Raw genomic sequence first — 22,435 nt, forward strand, 5'->3', positions numbered from 1 at the left:
CTCAACGAAATGGACTCAACACCGCATATTAAACGCCTAAGAATGTACCTGACTAGTAAGTATCTTAAAACCTATGGATTGCTATGTCTCCAAAAGAGAATCAAGCATGTGTACAGGGGCATAAACGCAGCAGTGATAGGATTGGAGAGGTTCGGTGAGCAAATGAAGACCCTTTGAAATCATATTGCATGGTACCCATTCCACGGGTTTCAACTACCCAGGTTTAAGGTATTCTTCCTTCAACTAAAACATGCATGTGGAACCTAGAGTATGATCAACCATGTGATCGGGAGACGTGTTCAAATATGTCTCAGTTTTCATCCCCTGGTACTCGGGTGCAACATTCCAGATGCTTTACTAACACTCTCCTGACTTGGAGAGTCAGCACCTTTAACCTCCTGTTTGGCCCAGTTTGCAATTTCTGCGGAAGATGAACAGGAATAGCGAGAACCAAAGAGAGACTAGCTGGAGGTGTCTGGACGGGCAAATTTAACTCTCATTTCCCACCAGGAAAAGGAAATAACCAAAGGCTCAGCGTGCCGTACCTGAACCAGATTAGGGCCTGAAGCCATCCTGCGGTGTTGCGGCCAGCTCAAAAGAAAGCGAGTTGAAGAAAGGAGCTCAGGGGCACTGTAATTCACAAACCTGCAGAGTTATAAATGACAGCTATCGTCCAAAAATAGACTGAAGTAAGGCTGCCAAGAGGACTTGAAAGCGGGGCAGAATTGCAGGAAACCGATTTCAGGAGGTAGACAGGAATTGCATTGAAAGCATAGGAAAAGAGGCAGAACGTCCACAATGATGCACTTGGCCAAAAAGGGCGTATGCGTTTTTTCCTGAATATATTCAGGAAAAAACGCATACGCACTTTTTGGCCAACCAAGCAAGCTTGCAAAGGAAATCTGCACTACAATGAAGTCTCACTTCCCCCCGGTCAAAAGGGCCATCTGAAAAAAGTGTAAAATCCAGAAAGGCAGGACAGGCCATGGAGAACTGGGAGCCTTGTTATGCTGATGGGCGGGATGTAAATTGCCAACAACCACTCGGGAGAAGTGTATGGTGTTTCCTGAAACATCTAAAAAACAAAGCAACAGAACCTAGGGCACTTCCACTTATGGTCCTATAGCTTAGGGAAATTAAAATCAAAAAGACACAGCCACCCCAAAGTTTGGAACGGCTCTGTTTACAAGAACCTCGTTTACAGTACAAGTTCAACATCGCAGAAAGTGAAAAATGGATAAAGAAGTTGTGGTATTCACTTACAAAGCAATATCACTCAGCAATGAAATCTATGTCATCAGGCCCTTAGCAGCACAATGAGTGGATTCAGGTATGATGATTCTAACTGAAATAAGTCACACAGAAAAAGAAACATCATAAGATATCAGTAATACACGGAATGGAAACTTGGCTACACAGGAACTGAATTACAGAACAGAACAGGGTCTCAAATTTAGAAAACCAACTTATGCTTGCTTAAGGGGAAAGGTGAGTTGGGGTGCTGCATAAAACCAGAGATTGAAATGAGCACAGATAAAGTTCCTTAAGTCAAATATGGAATAAACAAGAGCTACTCCTTGCTCAACGAAATGGACTCAACACCGCATATTAAACGCCTAAGAATGTACCTGACTAGTAAGTATCGTAAAACCTATGGATTGCTATGTCTCCAAAAGAGAATCAAGCATGTGTACAGGGGCATAAACGCAGCAGTGATAGGATTGGAGACGTTCGGTGAGCAAATGAAGACCCTTTGAAGTCATATTGCATGGTACCCATTCCACGGGTCTCAACTCTCCAGGTTTAAGGTATTCTTCCTTCAGCTAAAACATGCATGTGGAACCCAAGTATGATCAACCATGTGAACGGGAGACGTGTTCAAATATGTCTCAGTTTTCCTCCCCTGGTACTCGGGTGCAACATTCCAGACGCTTTACTAACACTCTCCCCACTTGGAGAGTCAACGCCTTTAACCTCCTGTTTGGCCCAGTTTGCAATTTCTGCGGAAGATGAACAGGAATAGCGAGAACCAATGAGAGGCTAGCTGGAGGTGTCTGGACGGGCAAACTTAACTCTCATTTCCCACCAGGAAGAGGAAATAACCAAAGGCTCAGCGTGCCGTACCGGAACCAGATTAGGGCCTGAAGCCATCCTGCGGTGTTGCGGCCAGCTCAAAAGAAAGCGAGTTGAAGAAAGGAGCTCAGGGGCACTGTAATTCACAAACCTGCAGAGTTATAAATGACAGCTATCGTCCAAAAATAGACTGAAGTAAGGCTGCCAAGAGGACTTGAAAGCGGGGCAGAATTGCAGGAAACCGATTTCAGGAGGTAGACTGGAATTGCATTGAAAGCATAGGAAAAGAGGCAGAACGTCCACAATGATGCACTTGGCCAAAAAGGGCGTATGCGTTTTTTCCTGAATATATTCAGGAAAAAACGCATACGCCCTTTTTGGCCAACCAAGCAAGCTTGCAAAGGAAATCTGCACTACAATGAAGTCTCACTTCCCCCCGGTGAAAAGGGCCATCTGAAAAAAGTGTAAAATCCAGAAAGGCAGGACAGGCCATGGAGAACTGGGAGCCTTGTTATGCTGATGGGCGGGATGTAAATTGCCAACAACCACTCGGGAGAAGTGTATGGTGTTTCCTGAAACATCTAAAAAACAAAGCAACAGAACCTAGGGCACTTCCACTTATGGTCCTATAGCTTAGGGAAATTAAAATAAAAAAGACACAGCCACCCCAAAGTTTGGAACGGCTCTGTTTACAAGAACCTCGTTTACAGTACAAGTTCAACATCGCAGAAAGTGAAAAATGGATAAAGAAGTTGTGGTATTTACTTACAAAGCAATATCACTCAACAATGAAATCTGTGTCATCAGGCCCTTAGCAGCACAATGAGTGGATTCAGGTATGATGATTCTAACTGAAGTAAGTCACACAGAAAAAGAAACATCATAAGATATCAGTAATACACGGAATGTAAACTTGGCTACACAGGAACTGAATTACAGAACAGAACAGGGTCTCAAATTTAGAAAACCAACTTATGCTTGCTTAAGGGTAAAGGTGAGTTGGGGTGCTGCATAAAACCAGAGATTGAAATGAGCACAGATAAAGTTCCTTAAGTCAAATATGGAATAGACAAGAGCTACTCCTTGCTCAACGAAATGGACTCAACACCGCATATTAAACGCCTAAGAATGTACCTGACTAGTAAGTATCGTAAAACCTATGGATTGCTATGTCTCCAAAAGAGAATCAAGCATGTGTACAGGGGCATAAACGCAGCAGTGATAGGATTGGAGACGTTCGGTGAGCAAATGAAGACCCTTTGAAGTCATATTGCATGGTACCCATTACACGGGTCTCAACTCTCCAGGTTTAAGGTATTCTTCCTTCAGCTAAAACATGCATGTGGAACCCAAGTATGATCAACCATGTGAACGGGAGACGTGTTCAAATATGTCTCAGTTTTCCTCCCCTGGTACTCGGGTGCAACATTCCAGACGCTTTACTAACACTCTCCCCACTTGGAGAGTCAGCGCCTTTAACCTCCTGTTTGGCCCAGTTTGCAATTTCTGCGGAAGATGAACAGGAATAGCGAGAACCAATGAGAGGTTAGCTGGAGGTGTCTGGACGGGCAAATTTAACTCTCATTTCCCACCAGGAAGAGGAAATAACCAAAGGCTCAGCGTGCCGTACCGGAGACAGATTAGGGCCTGAAGCCATCCTGCGGTGTTGCGGCCAGCTCAAAAGAAAGCGAGTTGAAGAAAGGAGCTCAGGGGCACTGTAATTCACAAACCTGCAGAGTTATAAATGACAGCTATCGTCCAAAAATAGACTGAAGTAAGGCTGCAAAGAGGACTTGAAAGCGGGGCAGAATTGCAGGAAACCAATTTCAGGAGGTAGACTGGAATTGCATTGAAAGCATAGGAAAAGAGGCAGAACGGCCACAATGATGCACTTGGCCAAAAAGGGCGTATGCGTTTTTTCCTGAATATATTCAGGAAAAAACGCATACGCCCTTTTTGGCCAACCAAGCAAGCTTGCAAAGGAAATCTGCACTACAATGAAGTCTCACTTCCCCCCGGTCAAAAGGGCCATCTGAAAAAAGTGTAAAATCCAGAAAGGCAGGACAGGCCATGGAGAACTGGGAGCCTTGTTATGCTGATGGGCGGGATGTAAATTGCCAACAACCACTCGGGAGAAGTGTATGGTGTTTCCTGAAACATCTAAAAAACAAAGCAACAGAACCTAGGGCACTTCCACTTATGGTCCTATAGCTTAGGGAAATTAAAATCAAAAAGACACAGCCACCCCAAAGTTTGGAACGGCTCTGTTTACAAGAACCTCGTTTACAGTACAAGTTCAACATCGCAGAAAGTGAAAAATGGATAAAGAAGTTGTGGTATTTACTTACAAAGCAATATCACTCAGCAATGAAATCTGTGTCATCAGGCCCTTAGCAGCACAATGAGTGGATTCAGGTATGATGATTCTAACTGAAGTAAGTCACACAGAAAAAGAAACATCATAAGATATCAGTAATACACGGAATGGAAACTTGGCTACACAGGAACTGAATTACAGAACAGAACAGGGTCTCAAATTTAGAAAACCAACTTATGCTTGCTTAAGGGGAAAGGTGAGTTGGGGTGCTGCATAAAACCAGAGATTGAAATGAGCACAGATAAAGTTCCTTAAGTCAAATATGGAATAGACAAGAGCTACTCCTTGCTCAACGAAATGGACTCAACATCGCATATTAAACGCCTAAGAATGTACCTGACTAGTAAGTATCTTAAAACCTATGGATTGCTATGTCTCCGAAAGAGAATCAAGCATGTGTACAGGGGCATAAACGCAGCAGTGATAGGATTGGAGAGGTTCGGTGAGCAAATGAAGGCCCTTTGAAATCATATTGCATGGTACCCATTCCACGGGTTTCAACTACCCAGGTTTAAGGTATTCTTCCTTCAACTAAAACATGCATGTGGAACCTAGAGTATGATCAACCATGTGATCGGGAGACGTGTTCAAATATGTCTCAGTTTTCATCCCCTGGTACTCGGGTGCAACATTCCAGATGCTTTACTAACACTCTCCTGACTTGGAGAGTCAGCACCTTTAACCTCCTGTTTGGCCCAGTTTGCAATTTCTGCGGAAGATGAACAGGAATAGCGAGAACCAAAGAGAGACTAGCTGGAGGTGTCTGGACGGGCAAATTTAACTCTCATTTCCCACCAGGAAAAGGAAATAACCAAAGGCTCAGCGTGCCGTACTTGAACCAGATTAGGGCCTGAAGCCATCCTGCGGTGTTGCGGCCAGCTCAAAAGAAAGCGAGTTGAAGAAAGGAGCTCAGGGGCACTGTAATTCACAAACCTGCAGAGTTATAAATGACAGCTATCGTCCAAAAATAGACTGAAGTAAGGCTGCCAAGAGGACTTGAAAGCGGGGCAGAATTGCAGGAAACCGATTTCAGGAGGTAGACTGGAATTGCATTGAAAGCATAGGAAAAGAGGCAGAACGTCCACAATGATGCACTTGGCCAAAAAGGGCGTATGCGTTTTTTCCTGAATATATTCAGGAAAAAACGCATACGCACTTTTTGGCCAACCAAGCAAGCTTGCAAAGGAAATCTGCACTACAATGAAGTCTCACTTCCCCCCGGTCAAAAGGGCCATCTGAAAAAAGGGTAAAATCCAGAAAGGCAGGACAGGCCATGGAGAACTGGGAGCCTTGTTATGCTGATGGGCGGGATGTAAATTGCCAACAGACACTTGGGAGAAGTGTATGGTGTTTCCTGAAACATCTAAAAAACAAAGCAACAGAGGCTAGGGCACTTCCACTTATGGTCCTATAGCTTAGGGAAATTAAAATCAAAAAGACACAGCCACCCCAAAGTTTGGAACGGCTCTGTTTACAAGAACCTCGTTTACAGTACAAGTTCAACATCGCAGAAAGTGAAAAATGGATAAAGAAGTTGTGGTATTCACTTACAAAGCAATATCACTCAGCAATGAAATCTATGTCATCAGGCCCTTAGCAGCACAATGAGTGGATTCAGGTATGATGATTCTAACTGAAATAAGTCACACAGAAAAAGAAACATCATAAGATATCAGTAATACACGGAATGTAAACTTGGCTACACAGGAACTGAATTACAGAACAGAACAGGGTCTCAAATTTAGAAAACCAACTTATGCTTGCTTAAGGGGAAAGGTGAGTTGGGGTGCTGCATAAAACCAGAGATTGAAATGAGCACAGATAAAGTTCCTTAAGTCAAATATGGAATAAACAAGAGCTACTCCTTGCTCAACGAAATGGACTCAACACCGCATATTAAACGCCTAAGAATGTACCTGACTAGTAAGTATCGTAAAACCTATGGATTGCTATGTCTCCAAAAGAGAATCAAGCATGTGTACAGGGGCATAAACGCAGCAGTGATAGGATTGGAGACGTTCGGTGAGCAAATGAAGACCCTTTGAAGTCATATTGCATGGTACCCATTCCACGGGTCTCAACTCTCCAGGTTTAAGGTATTCTTCCTTCAGCTAAAACATGCATGTGGAACCCAAGTATGATCAACCATGTGAACGGGAGACGTGTTCAAATATGTCTCAGTTTTCCTCCCCTGCTACTCGGGTGCAACATTCCAGACGCTTTACTAACACTCTCCCCACTTGGAGAGTCAACGCCTTTAACCTCCTGTTTGGCCCAGTTTGCAATTTCTGCGGAAGATGAACAGGAATAGCGAGAACCAATGAGAGGCTAGCTGGAGGTGTCTGGACGGGCAAATTTAACTCTCATTTCCCACCAGGAAGAGGAAATAACCAAAGGCTCAGCGTGCCGTACCGGAACCAGATTAGGGCCTGAAGCCATCCTGCGGTGTTGCGGCCAGGTCACAAGAAAGCGAGTTGAAGAAAGGAGCTCAGGGGCACTGTAATTCACAAACCTGCAGAGTTATAAATGACAGCTATCGTCCAAAAATAGACTGAAGTAAGGCTGCCAAGAGGACTTGAAAGCGGGGCAGAATTGCAGGAAACCGATTTCAGGAGGTAGACTGGAATTGCATTGAAAGCATAGGAAAAGAGGCAGAACGTCCACAATGATGCACTTGGCCAAAAAGGGCGTATGCGTTTTTTCCTGAATATATTCAGGAAAAAACGCATACGCCCTTTTTGGCCAACCAAGCAAGCTTGCAAAGGAAATCTGCACTACAATGAAGTCTCACTTCCCCCCGGTCAAAAGGGCCATCTGAAAAAAGTGTAAAATCCAGAAAGGCAGGACAGGCCATGGAGAACTGGGAGCCTTGTTATGCTGATGGGCGGGATGTAAATTGCCAACAACCACTCGGGAGAAGTGTATGGTGTTTCCTGAAACATCTAAAAAACAAAGCAACAGAACCTAGGGCACTTCCACTTATGGTCCTATAGCTTAGGGAAATTAAAATAAAAAAGACACAGCCACCCCAAAGTTTGGAACGGCTCTGTTTACAAGAACCTCGTTTACAGTACAAGTTCAACATCGCAGAAAGTGAAAAATGGATAAAGAAGTTGTGGTATTTACTTACAAAGCAATATCACTCAGCAATGAAATCTGTGTCATCAGGCCCTTAGCAGCACAATGAGTGGATTCAGGTATGATGATTCTAACTGAAGTAAGTCACACAGAAAAAGAAACATCATAAGATATCAGTAATACACGGAATGGAAACTTGGCTACACAGGAACTGAATTACAGAACAGAACAGGGTCTCAAATTTAGAAAACCAACTTATGCTTGCTTAAGGGGAAAGGTGAGTTGGGGTGCTGCATAAAACCAGAGATTGAAATGAGCACAGATAAAGTTCCTTAAGTCAAATATGGAATAGACAAGAGCTACTCCTTGCTCAACGAAATGGACTCAACACCGCATATTAAACGCCTAAGAATGTACCTGACTAGTAAGTATCGTAAAACCTATGGATTGCTATGTCTCCAAAAGAGAATCAAGCATGTGTACAGGGGCATAAACGCAGCAGTGATAGGATTGGAGAGGTTCGGTGAGCAAATGAAGACCCTTTGAAGTCATATTGCATGGTACCCATTCCACGGGTCTCAACTCTCCAGGTTTAAGGTATTCTTCCTTCAGCTAAAACATGCATGTGGAACCCAAGTATGATCAACCATGTGAACGGGAGACGTGTTCAAATATGTCTCAGTTTTCATTCCCTGGTACTCGGGTGCAACATTCCAGACGCTTTACTAACACTCTCCCCACTTGGAGAGTCAGCGCCTTTAACCTCCTGTTTGGCCCAGTTTGCAATTTCTGCGGAAGATGAACAGGAATAGCGAGAACCAATGAGAGACTAGCTGGAGGTGTCTGGACGGGCAAATTTAACTCTCATTTCCCACCAGGAAGAGGAAATAACCAAAGGCTCAGCGTGCCGTGCCGGAACCAGATTAGGGCCTGAAGCCATCCTGCGGTGTTGCGGCCAGGTCACAAGAAAGCGAGTTGAAGAAAGGAGCTCAGGGGCACTGTAATTCACAAACCTGCAGAGTTATAAATGACAGCTATCGTCCAAAAATAGACTGAAGTAAGGCTGCCAAGAGGACTTGAAAGCGGGGCAGAATTGCAGGAAACCGATTTCAGGAGGTAGACTGGAATTGCATTGAAAGCATAGGAAAAGAGGCAGAACGTCCACAATGATGCACTTGGCCAAAAAGGGCGTATGCGTTTTTTCCTGAATATATTCAGGAAAAAACGCATACGCCCTTTTTGGCCAACCAAGCAAGCTTGCAAAGGAAATCTGCACTACAATGAAGTCTCACTTCCCCCCGGTCAAAATGGCCATCTGAAAAAAGTGTAAAATCCAGAAAGGCAGGACAGGCCATGGAGAACTGGGAGCCTTGTTATGCTGATGGGCGGGATGTAAATTGCCAACAACCACTCGGGAGAAGTGTATGGTGTTTCCTGAAACATCTAAAAAACAAAGCAACAGAGCCTAGGGCACTTCCACTTATGGTCCTATAGCTTAGGGAAATTAAAATCAAAAAGACACAGCCACCCCAAAGTTTGGAACGGCTCTGTTTACAAGAACCTCGTTTACAGTACAAGTTCAACATCGCAGAAAGTGAAAAATGGATAAAGAAGTTGTGGTATTCACTTACAAAGCAATATCACTCAGCAATGAAATCTATGTCATCAGGCCCTTAGCAGCACAATGAGTGGATTCAGGTATGATGATTCTAACTGAAATAAGTCACACAGAAAATGAAACATCATAAGATATCAGTAATACACGGAATGGAAACTTGGCTACACATGAACTGAATTACAGAGCAGAACAGGGTCTCAAATTTAGAAAAACAACTTATGCTTGCTTAAGGGTAAAGGTGAGTTGGGGTGCTGCATAAAACCAGAGATTGAAATGAGCACAGATCAAGTTCCTTAAGCCAAATATGGAATAGACAAGAGCTATTCCTTGCTCAACAAAATGGACACAACACCGCATATTAAACGCCTAAGAATGTACCTGACTAGTAAGTATCTTAAAACCTATGGATTGCTATGTCTCCGAAAGAGAATCAAGCATGTGTACAGGGGCATAAACGCAGCAGTGATAGGATTGGAGAGGTTCGGTGAGCAAATGAAGACCCTTTGAAGTCATATTGCATGGTACCCATTACACGGGTTTCAACTACCAAGGTTTCAGGTATTCTTCCTTCAGCTAAAACATGCATGTGGAACCTAGAGTATGATCAACCATGTGATCGGGAGACGTGTTCAAATATGTCTCAGTTTTCCTCCCCTGGTACTCGGGTGCAACATTCCAGATGCTTTACTAACACTCTCCCCACTTGGAGAGTCAGCGCCTTTAACCTCCTGTTTGGCCCAGTTTGCAATTTCTGCGGAAGATGAACAGGAATAGCGAGAACCAATGAGAGACTAGCTGGAGGTGTCTGGACGGGCAAATTTAACTCTCATTTCCCACCAGGAAGAGGAAATAACCAAAGGCTCAGCGTGCCGTGCCGGAACCAGATTAGGGCCTGAAGCCATCCTGCGGTGTTGCGGCCTGGTCACAAGAAAGCGAGTTGAAGAAAGGAGCTCAGGGGCACTGTAATTCACAAACCTGCAGAGTTATAAATGACAGCTATCGTCCAAAAATAGACTGAAGTAAGGCTGCCAAGAGGACTTGAATGCGGGGCAGAATTGCAGGAAACCGATTTCAGGAGGTAGACTGGAATTGCATTGAAAGCATAGGAAAAGAGGCAGAACGTCCACAATGATGCACTTGGCCAAAAAGGTCGTATGCGTTTTTTCCTGAATATATTCAGGAAAAAACGCATACGCCCTTTTTGGCCAACCAAGCAAGCTTGCAAAGGAAATCTGCACTACAATGAAGTCTCACTTCCCCCCGGTCAAAAGGGACATCTGAAAAAAGGGTAAAATCCAGAAAGGCAGGACAGGCCATGGAGAACTGGGAGCCTTGTTATGCTGATGGGCGGGATGTAAATTGCCAACAGACACTGGGGAGAAGTGTATGGTGTTTCCTGAAACATCTAAAAAACAAAGCAACAGAGCCTAGGGCACTTCCACTTATGGTCCTATAGCTTAGGGAAATTAAAATCAAAAAGACACAGCCACCCCAAAGTTTGGGACGCCTGTGTTTACAAGAACCTCGTTTACAGTACAAGTTCAACATCGCAGAAAGTGAAAAATGGATAAAGAAGTTGTGGTATTTACTTACAAAGCAATATCACTCAGCAATGAAATCTGTGTCATCAGGCCCTTAGCAGCACAATGAGTGGATTCAGGTATGATGATTCTAACTGAAATAAGTCACACAGAAAAAGAAACATCATAAGATATCAGTAATACACGGAATGTAAACTTGGCTACACAGGAACTGAATTACAGAACAGAACAGGGTCTCAAATTTAGAAAACCAACTTATGCTTGCTTAAAGGGAAAGGTGAGTTGGGGTGCTGCATAAAACCAGAGATTGAAATGAGCACAGATAAAGTTCCTTAAGTCAAACATGGAATAGACAAGAGCTACTCCTTGCTCAACGAAATGGACTCAACACCGCATATTAAACGCCTAAGAATGTACCTGACTAGTAAGTATCGTAAAACCTATGGATTGCTATGTCTCAGAAAGAGAATCAAGCATGTGTACAGGGGCATAAACGCAGCAGTGATAGGATTGGAGAGGTTCGGTGAGCAAATGAAGACCCTTTGAAGTCATATTGCATGGTACCCATTACACGGGTCTCAACTCTCCAGGTTTAAGGTATTCTTCCTTCAGCTAAAACATGCATGTGGAACCCAAGTATGATCAACCATGTGAACGGGGGACGTGTTCAAATACGTCTCAGTTTTCCTCCCCTGGTACTCAGGTGCAACATTCCAGACGCTTTACTAACACTCTCCCCACTTGGAGAGTCAGCGCCTTTAACCTCCTGTTTGGCCCAGTTTGCAATTTCTGCGGAAGATGAACAGGAATAGCGAGAACCAATGAGAGGCTAGCTGGAGGTGTCTGGACGGGCAAATTTAACTCTCATTTCCCACCAGGAAGAGGAAATAACCAAAGGCTCAGCGTGCCGTACCGGAACCAGATTAGGGCCTGAAGCCATCCTGCGGTGTTGCGGCCAGGTCACAAGAAAGCGAGTTGAAGAAAGGAGCTCAGGGGCACTGTAATTCACAAACCTGCAGAGTTATAAATGACAGCTATCGTCCAAAAATAGACTGAAGTAAGGCTGCCAAGAGGACTTGAAAGTGGGGCAGAATTGCAGGAAACCGATTTCAGGAGGTAGACTGGAATTGCATTGAAAGCATAGGAAAAGAGGCAGAACGTCCACAATGATGCACTTGGCCAAAAAGGGCGTATGCGTTTTTTCCTGAATATATTCAGGAAAAAACGCATACGCCCTTTTTGGCCAACCAAGCAAGCTTGCAAAGGAAATCTGCACTACAATGAAGTCTCACTTCCCCCCGGTCAAAAGGGCCATCTGAAAAAAGTGTAAAATCCAGAAAGGCAGGACAGGCCATGGAGAACTGGGAGCCTTGTTATGCTGATGGGCGGGATGTAAATTGCCAACAACCACTCGGGAGAAGTGTATGGTGTTTCCTGAAACATCTAAAAAACAAAGCAACAGAACCTAGGGCACTTCCACTTATGGTCCTATAGCTTAGGGAAATTAAAATCAAAAAGACACAGCCACCCCAAAGTTTGGAATGGCTCTGTTTACAAGAACCTCGTTTACAGTACAAGTTCAACATCGCAGAAAGTGAAAAATGGATAAAGAAGTTGTGGTATTTACTTACAAAGCAATATCACTCAGCAATGAAATCTGTGTCATCAGGCCCTTAGCAGCACAATGAGTGGATTCAGGTATGATGATTCTAACTGAAGTAAGTCACACAGAAAAAGAAACATCATAAGATATCAGTAATACACGGAATGGAAACTTGGCTACACAGGAACTGAATTACAGAACAGAACAGGGTCTCAAATTTAGAAAACCAACTTATGCTTGCTTAAGGGGAAAGGTGAGTTGGGGTGCTGCATAAAACCAGAGATTGAAATGAGCACAGATAAAGTTCCTTAAGTCAAATATGGAATAGACAAGAGCTACTCCTTGCTCAACGAAATGGACTCAACACCGCATATTAAACGCCTAAGAATGTACCTGACTAGTAAGTATCGTAAAACCTATGGATTGCTATGTCTCCAAAAGAGAATCAAGCATGTGTACAGGGGCATAAACGCAGCAGTGATAGGATTGGAGACGTTCGGTGAGCAAATGAAGACCCTTTGAAGTCATATTGCATGGTACCCATTCCACGGGTCTCAACTCTCCAGGTTTAAGGTATTCTTCCTTCAGCTAAAACATGCATGTGGAACCCAAGTATGATCAACCATGTGAACGGGAGACGTGTTCAAATATGTCTCAGTTTTCATTCCCTGGTACTCGGGTGCAACATTCCAGACGCTTTACTAACACTCTCCCCACTTGGAGAGTCAGCGCCTTTAACCTCCTGTTTGGCCCAGTTTGCAATTTCTGCGGAAGATGAACAGGAATAGCGAGAACCAATGAGAGACTAGCTGGAGGTGTCTGGACGGGCAAATTTAACTCTCATTTCCCACCAGGAAGAGGAAATAACCAAAGGCTCAGCGTGCCGTGCCGGAACCAGATTAGGGCCTGAAGCCATCCTGCGGTGTTGCGGCCAGGTCACAAGAAAGCGAGTTGAAGAAAGGAGCTCAGGGGCACTGTAATTCACAAACCTGCAGAGTTATAAATGACAGCTATCGTCCAAAAATAGACTGAAGTAAGGCTGCCAAGAGGACTTGAAAGCGGGGCAGAATTGCAGGAAACCGATTTCAGGAGGTAGACTGGAATTGCATTGAAAGCATAGGAAAAGAGGCAGAACGTCCACAATGATGCACTTGGCCAAAAAGGGCGTATGCGTTTTTTCCTGAATATATTCAGGAAAAAACGCATACGCCCTTTTTGGCCAACCAAGCAAGCTTGCAAAGGAAATCTGCACTACAATGAAGTCTCACTTCCCCCCGGTCAAAATGGCCATCTGAAAAAAGTGTAAAATCCAGAAAGGCAGGACAGGCCATGGAGAACTGGGAGCCTTGTTATGCTGATGGGCGGGATGTAAATTGCCAACAACCACTCGGGAGAAGTGTATGGTGTTTCCTGAAACATCTAAAAAACAAAGCAACAGAGCCTAGGGCACTTCCACTTATGGTCCTATAGCTTAGGGAAATTAAAATCAAAAAGACACAGCCACCCCAAAGTTTGGAACGGCTCTGTTTACAAGAACCTCGTTTACAGTACAAGTTCAACATCGCAGAAAGTGAAAAATGGATAAAGAAGTTGTGGTATTCACTTACAAAGCAATATCACTCAGCAATGAAATCTATGTCATCAGGCCCTTAGCAGCACAATGAGTGGATTCAGGTATGATGATTCTAACTGAAATAAGTCACACAGAAAATGAAACATCATAAGATATCAGTAATACACGGAATGGAAACTTGGCTACACATGAACTGAATTACAGAGCAGAACAGGGTCTCAAATTTAGAAAAACAACTTATGCTTGCTTAAGGGTAAAGGTGAGTTGGGGTGCTGCATAAAACCAGAGATTGAAATGAGCACAGATAAAGTTCCTTAAGCCAAATATGGAATAGACAAGAGCTACTCCTTGCTCAACAAAATGGACTCAACACCGCATATTAAACGCCTAAGAATGTACCTGACTAGTAAGTATCTTAAAACCTATGGATTGCTATGTCTCCGAAAGAGAATCAAGCATGTGTACAGGGGCATAAACGCAGCAGTGATAGGATTGGAGAGGTTCGGTGAGCAAATGAAGACCCTTTGAAGTCATATTGCATGGTACCCATTACACGGGTTTCAACTACCCAGGTTTCAGGTATTCTTCCTTCAGCTAAAACATGCATGTGGAACCTAGAGTATGATCAACCATGTGATCGGGAGACGTGTTCAAATATGTCTCAGTTTTCCTCCCCTGGTACTCGGGTGCAACATTCCAGATGCTTTACTAACACTCTCCCAACTTGGAGAGTCAGCGCCTTTAACCTCCTGTTTGGCCCAGTTTGCAATTTCTGCGGAAGATGAACAGGAATAGCGAGAACCAATGAGAGACTAGCTGGAGGTGTCTGGACGGGCAAATTTAACTCTCATTTCCCACCAGGAAGAGGAAATAACCAAAGGCTCAGCGTGCCGTGCCGGAACCAGATTAGGGCCTGAAGCCATCCTGCGGTGTTGCGGCCAGGTCACAAGAAAGCGAGTTGAAGAAAGGAGCTCAGGGGCACTGTAATTCACAAACCTGCAGAGTTATAAATGACAGCTATCGTCCAAAAATAGACTGAAGTAAGGCTGCCAAGAGGACTTGAATGCGGGGCAGAATTGCAGGAAACCGATTTCAGGAGGTAGACTGGAATTGCATTGAAAGCATAGGAAAAGAGGCAGAACGTCCACAATGATGCACTTGGCCAAAAAGGTCGTATGCGTTTTTTCCTGAATATATTCAGGAAAAAACGCATACGCCCTTTTTGGCCAACCAAGCAAGCTTGCAAAGGAAATCTGCACTACAATGAAGTCTCACTTCCCCCCGGTCAAAAGGGACATCTGAAAAAAGTGTAAAATCCAGAAAGGCAGGACAGGCCATGGAGAACTGGGAGCCTTGTTATGCTGATGGGCGGGATGTAAATTGCCAACAGACACTGGGGAGAAGTGTATGGTGTTTCCTGAAACATCTAAAAAACAAAGCAACAGAGCCTAGGGCACTTCCACTTATGGTCCTATAGCTTAGGGAAATTAAAATCAAAAAGACACAGCCACCCCAAAGTTTGGGACGCCTGTGTTTACAAGAACCTCGTTTACAGTACAAGTTCAACATCGCAGAAAGTGAAAAATGGATAAAGAAGTTGTGGTATTTACTTACAAAGCAATATCACTCAGCAATGAAATCTGTGTCATCAGGCCCTTAGCAGCACAATGAGTGGATTCAGGTATGATGATTCTAACTGAAATAAGTCACACAGAAAAAGAAACATCATAAGATATCAGTAATACACGGAATGTAAACTTGGCTACACAGGAACTGAATTACAGAACAGAACAGGGTCTCAAATTTAGAAAACCAACTTATGCTTGCTTAAAGGGAAAGGTGAGTTGGGGTGCTGCATAAAACCAGAGATTGAAATGAGCACAGATAAAGTTCCTTAAGTCAAATATGGAATAGACAAGAGCTACTCCTTGCTCAACGAAATGGACTCAACACCGCATATTAAACGCCTAAGAATGTACCTGACTAGTAAGTATCGTAAAACCTATGGATTGCTATGTCTCAGAAAGAGAATCAAGCATGTGTACAGGGGCATAAACGCAGCAGTGATAGGATTGGAGAGGTTCGGTGAGCAAATGAAGACCCTTTGAAGTCATATTGCATGGTACCCATTACACGGGTCTCAACTCTCCAGGTTTAAGGTATTCTTCCTTCAGCTAAAACATGCATGTGGAACCCAAGTATGATCAACCATGTGAACGGGGGACGTGTTCAAATACGTCTCAGTTTTCCTCCCCTGGTACTCAGGTGCAACATTCCAGACGCTTTACTAACACTCTCCCCACTTGGAGAGTCAGTCCCTTTAACCTCCTGTTTGGCCCAGTTTGCAATTTCTGCGGAAGATGAACAGGAATAGCGAGAACCAATGAGAGGCTAGCTGGAGGTGTCTGGACGGGCAAATTTAACTCTCATTTCCCACCAGGAAGAGGAAATAACCAAAGGCTCAGCGTGCCGTACCGGAACCAGATTAGGGCCTGAAGCCATCCTGCGGTGTTGCGGCCAGCTCAAAAGAAAGCGAGTTGAAGAAAGGAGCTCAGGGGCACTGTAATTCACAAACCTGCAGAGTTATAAATGACAGCTATCGTCCAAAAATAGACTGAAGTAAGGCTGCCAAGAGGACTTGAAAGTGGGGCAGAATTGCAGGAAACCGATTTCAGGAGGTAGACTGGAATTGCATTGAAAGCATAGGAAAAGAGGCAGAACGTCCACAATGATGCACTTGGCCAAAAAGGGCGTATGCGTTTTTTCCTGAATATATTCAGGAAAAAACGCATACGCCCTTTTTGGCCAACCAAGCAAGCTTGCAAAGGAAATCTGCACTACAATGAAGTCTCACTTCCCCCCGGTCAAAAGGGACATCTGAAAAAAGTGTAAAATCCAGAAAGGCAGGACAGGCCATGGAGAACTGGGAGCCTTGTTATGCTGATGGGCGGGATGTAAATTGCCAACAACCACTCGGGAGAAGTGTATGGTGTTTCCTGAAACATCTAAAAAACAAAGCAACAGAACATAGGGCACTTCCACTTATGGTCCTATAGCTTAGGGAAATTAAAATCAAAAAGACACAGCCACCCCAAAGTTTGGAACGGCTCTGTTTACAAGAACCTCGTTTACAGTACAAGTTCAACATCGCAGAAAGTGAAAAATGGATAAAGAAGCTGTGGTATTTACTTACAAAGCAATATCACTCAGCAATGAAATCTATGTCATCAGGCCCTTAGCATCACAATGAGTGGATTCAGGTATGATGATTCTAACTGAAGTAAGTCACACAGAAAAAGAAACATCATAAGATATCAGTAATACACGGAATGTAAACTTGGCTACACAGGAACTGAATTACAGAACAGAACAGGGTCTCAAATTTAGAAAACCAACTTATGCTTGCTTAAGGGTAAAGGTGAGTTGGGGTGCTGCATAAAACCAGAGATTGAAATGAGCACAGATAAAGTTCCTTAAGTCAAATATGGAATAGACAAGAGCTACTCCTTGCTCAACGAAATGGACTCAACACCGCATATTAAACGCCTAAGAATGTACCTGACTAGTAAGTATCGTAAAACCTATGGATTGCTATGTCTCCAAAAGAGAATCAAGCATGTGTACAGGGGCATAAACGCAGCAGTGATAGGATTGGAGAGGTTAGGTGAGCAAATGAAGACCCTTTGAAGTCATATTGCATGGTACCCATTACACGGGTCTCAACTCTCCAGGTTTAAGGTATTCTTCCTTCAGCTAAAACATGCATGTGGAACCCAAGTATGATCAACCATGTGAACGGGAGACATGTTCAAATATGTCTCAGTTTTCCTCCCCTGGTACTCAGGTGCAACATTCCAGACGCTTTACTAACACTCTCCCCACTTGGAGAGTCAGCGCCTTTAACCTCCTGTTTGGCCCAGTTTGCAATTTCTGCGGAAGATGAACAGGAATAGCGAGAACCAATGAGAGGCTAGCTGGAGGTGTCTGGACGGGCAAATTTAACTCTCATTTCCCACCAGGAAGAGGAAATAACCAAAGGCTCAGCGTGCCGTACCGGAACCAGATTAGGGGCTGAAGCCATCCTGCGGTGTTGCGGCCAGCTCAAAAGAAAGCGAGTTGAAGAAAGGAGCTCAGGGGCACTGTAATTCACAAACCTGCAGAGTTATAAATGACAGCTATCGTCCAAAAATAGACTGAAGTAAGGCTGCCAAGAGGACTTGAAAGCGGGGCAGAATTGCAGGAAACCGATTTCAGGAGGTAGACTGGAATTGCATTGAAAGCATAGGAAAAGAGGCAGAACGTCCACAATGATGCACTTGGCCAAAAAGGGCGTATGCGTTTTTTCCTGAATATATTCAGGAAAAAACGCATACGCCCTTTTTGGCCAACCAAGCAAGCTTGCAAAGGAAATCTGCACTACAATGAAGTCTCACTTCCCCCCGGTCAAAAGGGCCATCTGAAAAAAGTGTAAAATCCAGAAAGGCAGGACAGGCCATGGAGAACTGGGAGCCTTGTTATGTTGATGGGCGGGTTGTAAATTGCCAACAACCACTCGGGAGAAGTGTATGGTGTTTCCTGAAACATCTAAAAAACAAAGCAACAGAACCTAGGGCACTTCCACTTATGGTCCTATAGCTTAGGGAAATTAAAATCAAAAAGACACAGCCACCGCAAAGTTTGGAACGGCTCTGTTTACAAGAACCTCGTTTACAGTACAAGTTCAACATCGCAGAAAGTGAAAAATGGATAAAGAAGTTGTGGTATTTACTTACAAAGCAATATCACTCAGCAATGAAATCTGTGTCATCAGGCCCTTAGCAGCACAATGAGTGGATTCAGGTATGATGATTCTAACTGAAATAAGTCACACAGAAAAAGAAACATCATAAGATATCAGTAATACACGGAATGTAAACTTGGCTACACAGGAACTGAATTACAGAACAGAACAGGGTCTCAAATTTAGAAAACCAACTTATGCTTGCTTAAGGGGAAAGGTGAGTTGGGGTGCTGCATAAAACCAGAGATTGAAATGAGCACAGATAAAGTTCCTTAAGCCAAATATGGAATAGACAAGAGCTACTCCTTGCTCAACGAAATGGACTCAACACCCCATATTAAACGCCTAAGAATGTACCTGACTAGTAAGTATCTTAAAACCTATGGATTGCTATGTCTCCGAAAGAGAATCAAGCATGTGTACAGGGGCATAAACGCAGCAGTGATAGGATTGGAGAGGTTCGGTGAGCAAATGAAGACCCCTTGAAGTCATATTGCATGGTACCCATTACACGGGTTTCAACTACCCAGGTTTAAGGTATTCTTCCTTCAGTTAAAACATGCATGTGGAACCTAGAGTATGATCAACCATGTGATCAGGAGACGTGTTCAAATATGTCTCAGTTTTCCTCCCCTGGTACTCGGGTGCAACATTCCAGACGCTTTACTAACACTCTCCCCACTTGGAGAGTCAGCGCCTTTAACCTCCTGTTTGGCCCAGTTTGCAATTTCTGCGGAAGGTGAACAGGAATAGTGAGAACCAATGAGAGACTAGCTGGAGGTGTCTGGACGGGCAAATTTAACTCTCATTTCCCACCAGGAAGAGGAAACAACCAAAGGCTCAGCGTGCCGTGCCGGAACCAGATTAGGGCCTGAAGCCATCCTGCGGTGTTGCGGCCAGGTCACAAGAAAGCAAGTTGAAGAAAGGAGCTCAGGGGCACTGTAATTCACAAACCTGCAGAGTTATAAATGACAGCTATCGTCCAAAAATAGACTGAAGTAAGGCTGCCAAGAGGACTTGAAAGCGGGGCAGAATTGCAGGAAACCGATTTCAGGAGGTAGACTGGAATTGCATTGAAAGCATAGGAAAAGAGGCAGAACGTCCACAATGATGCACTTGGCCAAAAAGGGCGTATGCGTTTTTTCCTGAATATATTCAGGAAAAAACGCATACGCCCTTTTTGGCCAACCAAGCAAGCTTGCAAAGGAAATCTGCACTACAATGAAGTCTCACTTCCCCCCGGTCAAAAGGGCCATCTGAAAAAAGTGTAAAATCCAGAAAGGCAGGACAGGCCATGGAGAACTGGGAGCCTTGTTATGCTGATGGGCGGGATGTAAATTGCCAACAACCACTCGGGAGAAGTGTATGGTGTTTCCTGAAACATCTAAAAAACAAAGCAACAGAGGCTAGGGCACTTCCACTTATGGTCCTATAGCTTAGGGAAATTAAAATCAAAAAGACACAGCCACCCCAAAGTTTGGAACGGCTCTGTTTACAAGAACCTCGTTTACAGTACAAGTTCAACATCGCAGAAAGTGAAAAATGGATAAAGAAGTTGTGGTATTTACTTACAAAGCAATATCACTCAGCAATGAAATCTGTGTCATAAGGCCCTTAGCAGCACAATGAGTGGATTCAGGTATGATGATTCTAACTGAAGTAAGTCACACAGAAAAAGAAACATCATAAGATATCAGTAATACACGGAATGTAAACTTGGCTACACAGGAACTGAATTACAGAACAGAACAGGGTCTCAAATTTAGAAAACCAACTTATGCTTGCTTAAGGGTAAAGGTGAGTTGGGGTGCTGCATAAAACCAGAGATTGAAATGAGCACAGATAAAGTTCCTTAAGTCAAATATGGAATAGACAAGAGCTACTCCTTGCTCAACGAAATGGACTCAACACCGCATATTAAACGCCTAAGAATGTACCTGACTAGTAAGTATCTTAAAACCTATGGATTGCTATGTCTCCGAAAGAGAATCAAGCATGTGTACAGGGGCATAAACGCAGCAGTGATAGGATTGGAGAGGTTTGGTGAGCAAATGAAGACCCTTTGAAGTCATATTGCATGGTACCCATTACACGGGTCTTAACTCTCCAGGTTTAAGGTATTCTTCCTTCAGCTAAAACATGCATGTGCAACCCAAGTATGATCAACCATGTGAACGGGAGACGTGTTCAAATATGTCTCAGTTTTCCTCCCCTGGTACTCGGGTGCAACATTCCAGACACTTTACTAACACTCTCCCCACTTGGAGAGTCAGCGCCTTTAACCTCCTCTTTGGCCCAGTTTGCAATTTCTGCGGAAGATGAACAGGAATAGCGAGAACCAATGAGAGACTAGCTGGAGGTGTCTGGACGGGCAAATTTAACTCTCATTTCCCACCAGGAAGAGGAAATAACCAAAGGCTCAGCGTGCCGTGCCAGAACCAGATTAGGACCTGAAGCCATCCTGCGGTGTTGCGGCCAGGTCACAAGAAAGCAAGTTGAAGAAAGGAGCTCAGGGGCACTGTAATTCACAAACCTGCAGAGTTATAAATGACAGCTATCGTCCAAAAATAGACTGAAGTAAGGCTGCCAAGAGGACTTGAAAGCGGGGCAGAATTGCAGGAAACCGATTTCAGGAGGTAGACTGGAATTGCATTGAAAGCATAGGAAAAGAGGCAGAACGTCCACAATGATGCACTTGGCCAAAAAGGGCGTATGCGTTTTTTCCTGAATATATTCAGGAAAAAACGCATACGCCCTTTTTGGCCAACCAAGCAAGCTTGCAAAGGAAATCTGCACTACAATGAAGTCTCACTTCCCCCCGGTCAAAAGGGCCATCTGAAAAAAGTGTAAAATCCAGAAAGGCAGGACAGGCCATGGAGAACTGGGAGCCTTGTTATGCTGATGGGCGGGATGTAAATTGCCAACAACCACTCGGGAGAAGTGTATGGTGTTTCCTGAAACATCTAAAAAACAAAGCAACAGAGCCTAGGGCACTTCCACTTATGGTCCTATAGCTTAGGGAAATTAAAATCAAAAAGACACAGCCACCCCAAAGTTTGGAACGGCTCTGTTTACAAGAACCTCGTTTACAGTACAAGTTCAACATCGCAGAAAGTGAAAAATGGATAAAGAAGTTGTGGTATTTACTTACAAAGCAATATCACTCAGCAATGAAATCTGTGTCATCAGGCCCTTAGCAGCACAATGAGTGGATTCAGGTATGATGATTCTAACTGAAATAAGTCACACAGAAAAAGAAACATCATAAGATATCAGTAATACACGGAATGTAAACTTGGCTACACAGGAACTGAATTACAGAACAGAACAGGGTCTCAAATTTAGAAAACCAACTTATTCCTGCTTAAGGGTAAAGGTGAGTTGGGGTGCTGCATAAAACCAGAGATTGAAATGAGCACAGATAAAGTTCCTTAAGCCAAATATGGAATAGACAAGAGCTACTCCTTGCTCAACGAAATGGACTCAACACCCCATATTAAACGCCTAAGAATGTACCTGACTAGTAAGTATCTTAAAACCTATGGATTGCTATGACTCCGAAAGAGAATCAAGCATGTGTACAGGGGCATAAACGCAGCAGTGATAGGATTGGAGAGGTTCGGTGAGCAAATGAAGACCCTTTGAAGTCATATTGCATGGTACCCATTCCACGGGTTTCAACTACCCAGGTTTAAGGTATTCTTCCTTCAGCTAAAACATGCATGTGGAACCTAGAGTATGATCAACCATGTGATCGGGAGACGTGTTCAAATATGTCTCAGTTTTCCTCCC

At 43.8% G+C, this 22,435-nt stretch overlaps 1 long non-coding RNA gene across 12 annotated transcripts in view; it reads right to left on the reverse strand.

Moving 5' to 3' along the window:
* Window positions 1-22,435, reverse strand: part of LOC307181261 — a 1,302,881-nt gene that overhangs the window by 223,509 nt on the left and 1,056,937 nt on the right. The window contains exon 6 of one of the 12 annotated variants that reach the window (XR_013826252.1): window positions 2,843-2,920. The exons of the other annotated variants lie outside the window; for them this stretch is intronic. This is a non-coding gene — a long non-coding RNA (uncharacterized lncRNA). The remainder of the gene's footprint in view (window positions 1-2,842; window positions 2,921-22,435) is intronic. 12 annotated transcript variants of the gene reach the window in all.

Source organism: Stenella coeruleoalba, assembly GCF_951394435.1.
Source record: "Stenella coeruleoalba genome assembly, contig: scaffold_78, whole genome shotgun sequence".
Lineage (NCBI taxonomy): Eukaryota > Metazoa > Chordata > Mammalia > Artiodactyla > Delphinidae > Stenella > Stenella coeruleoalba.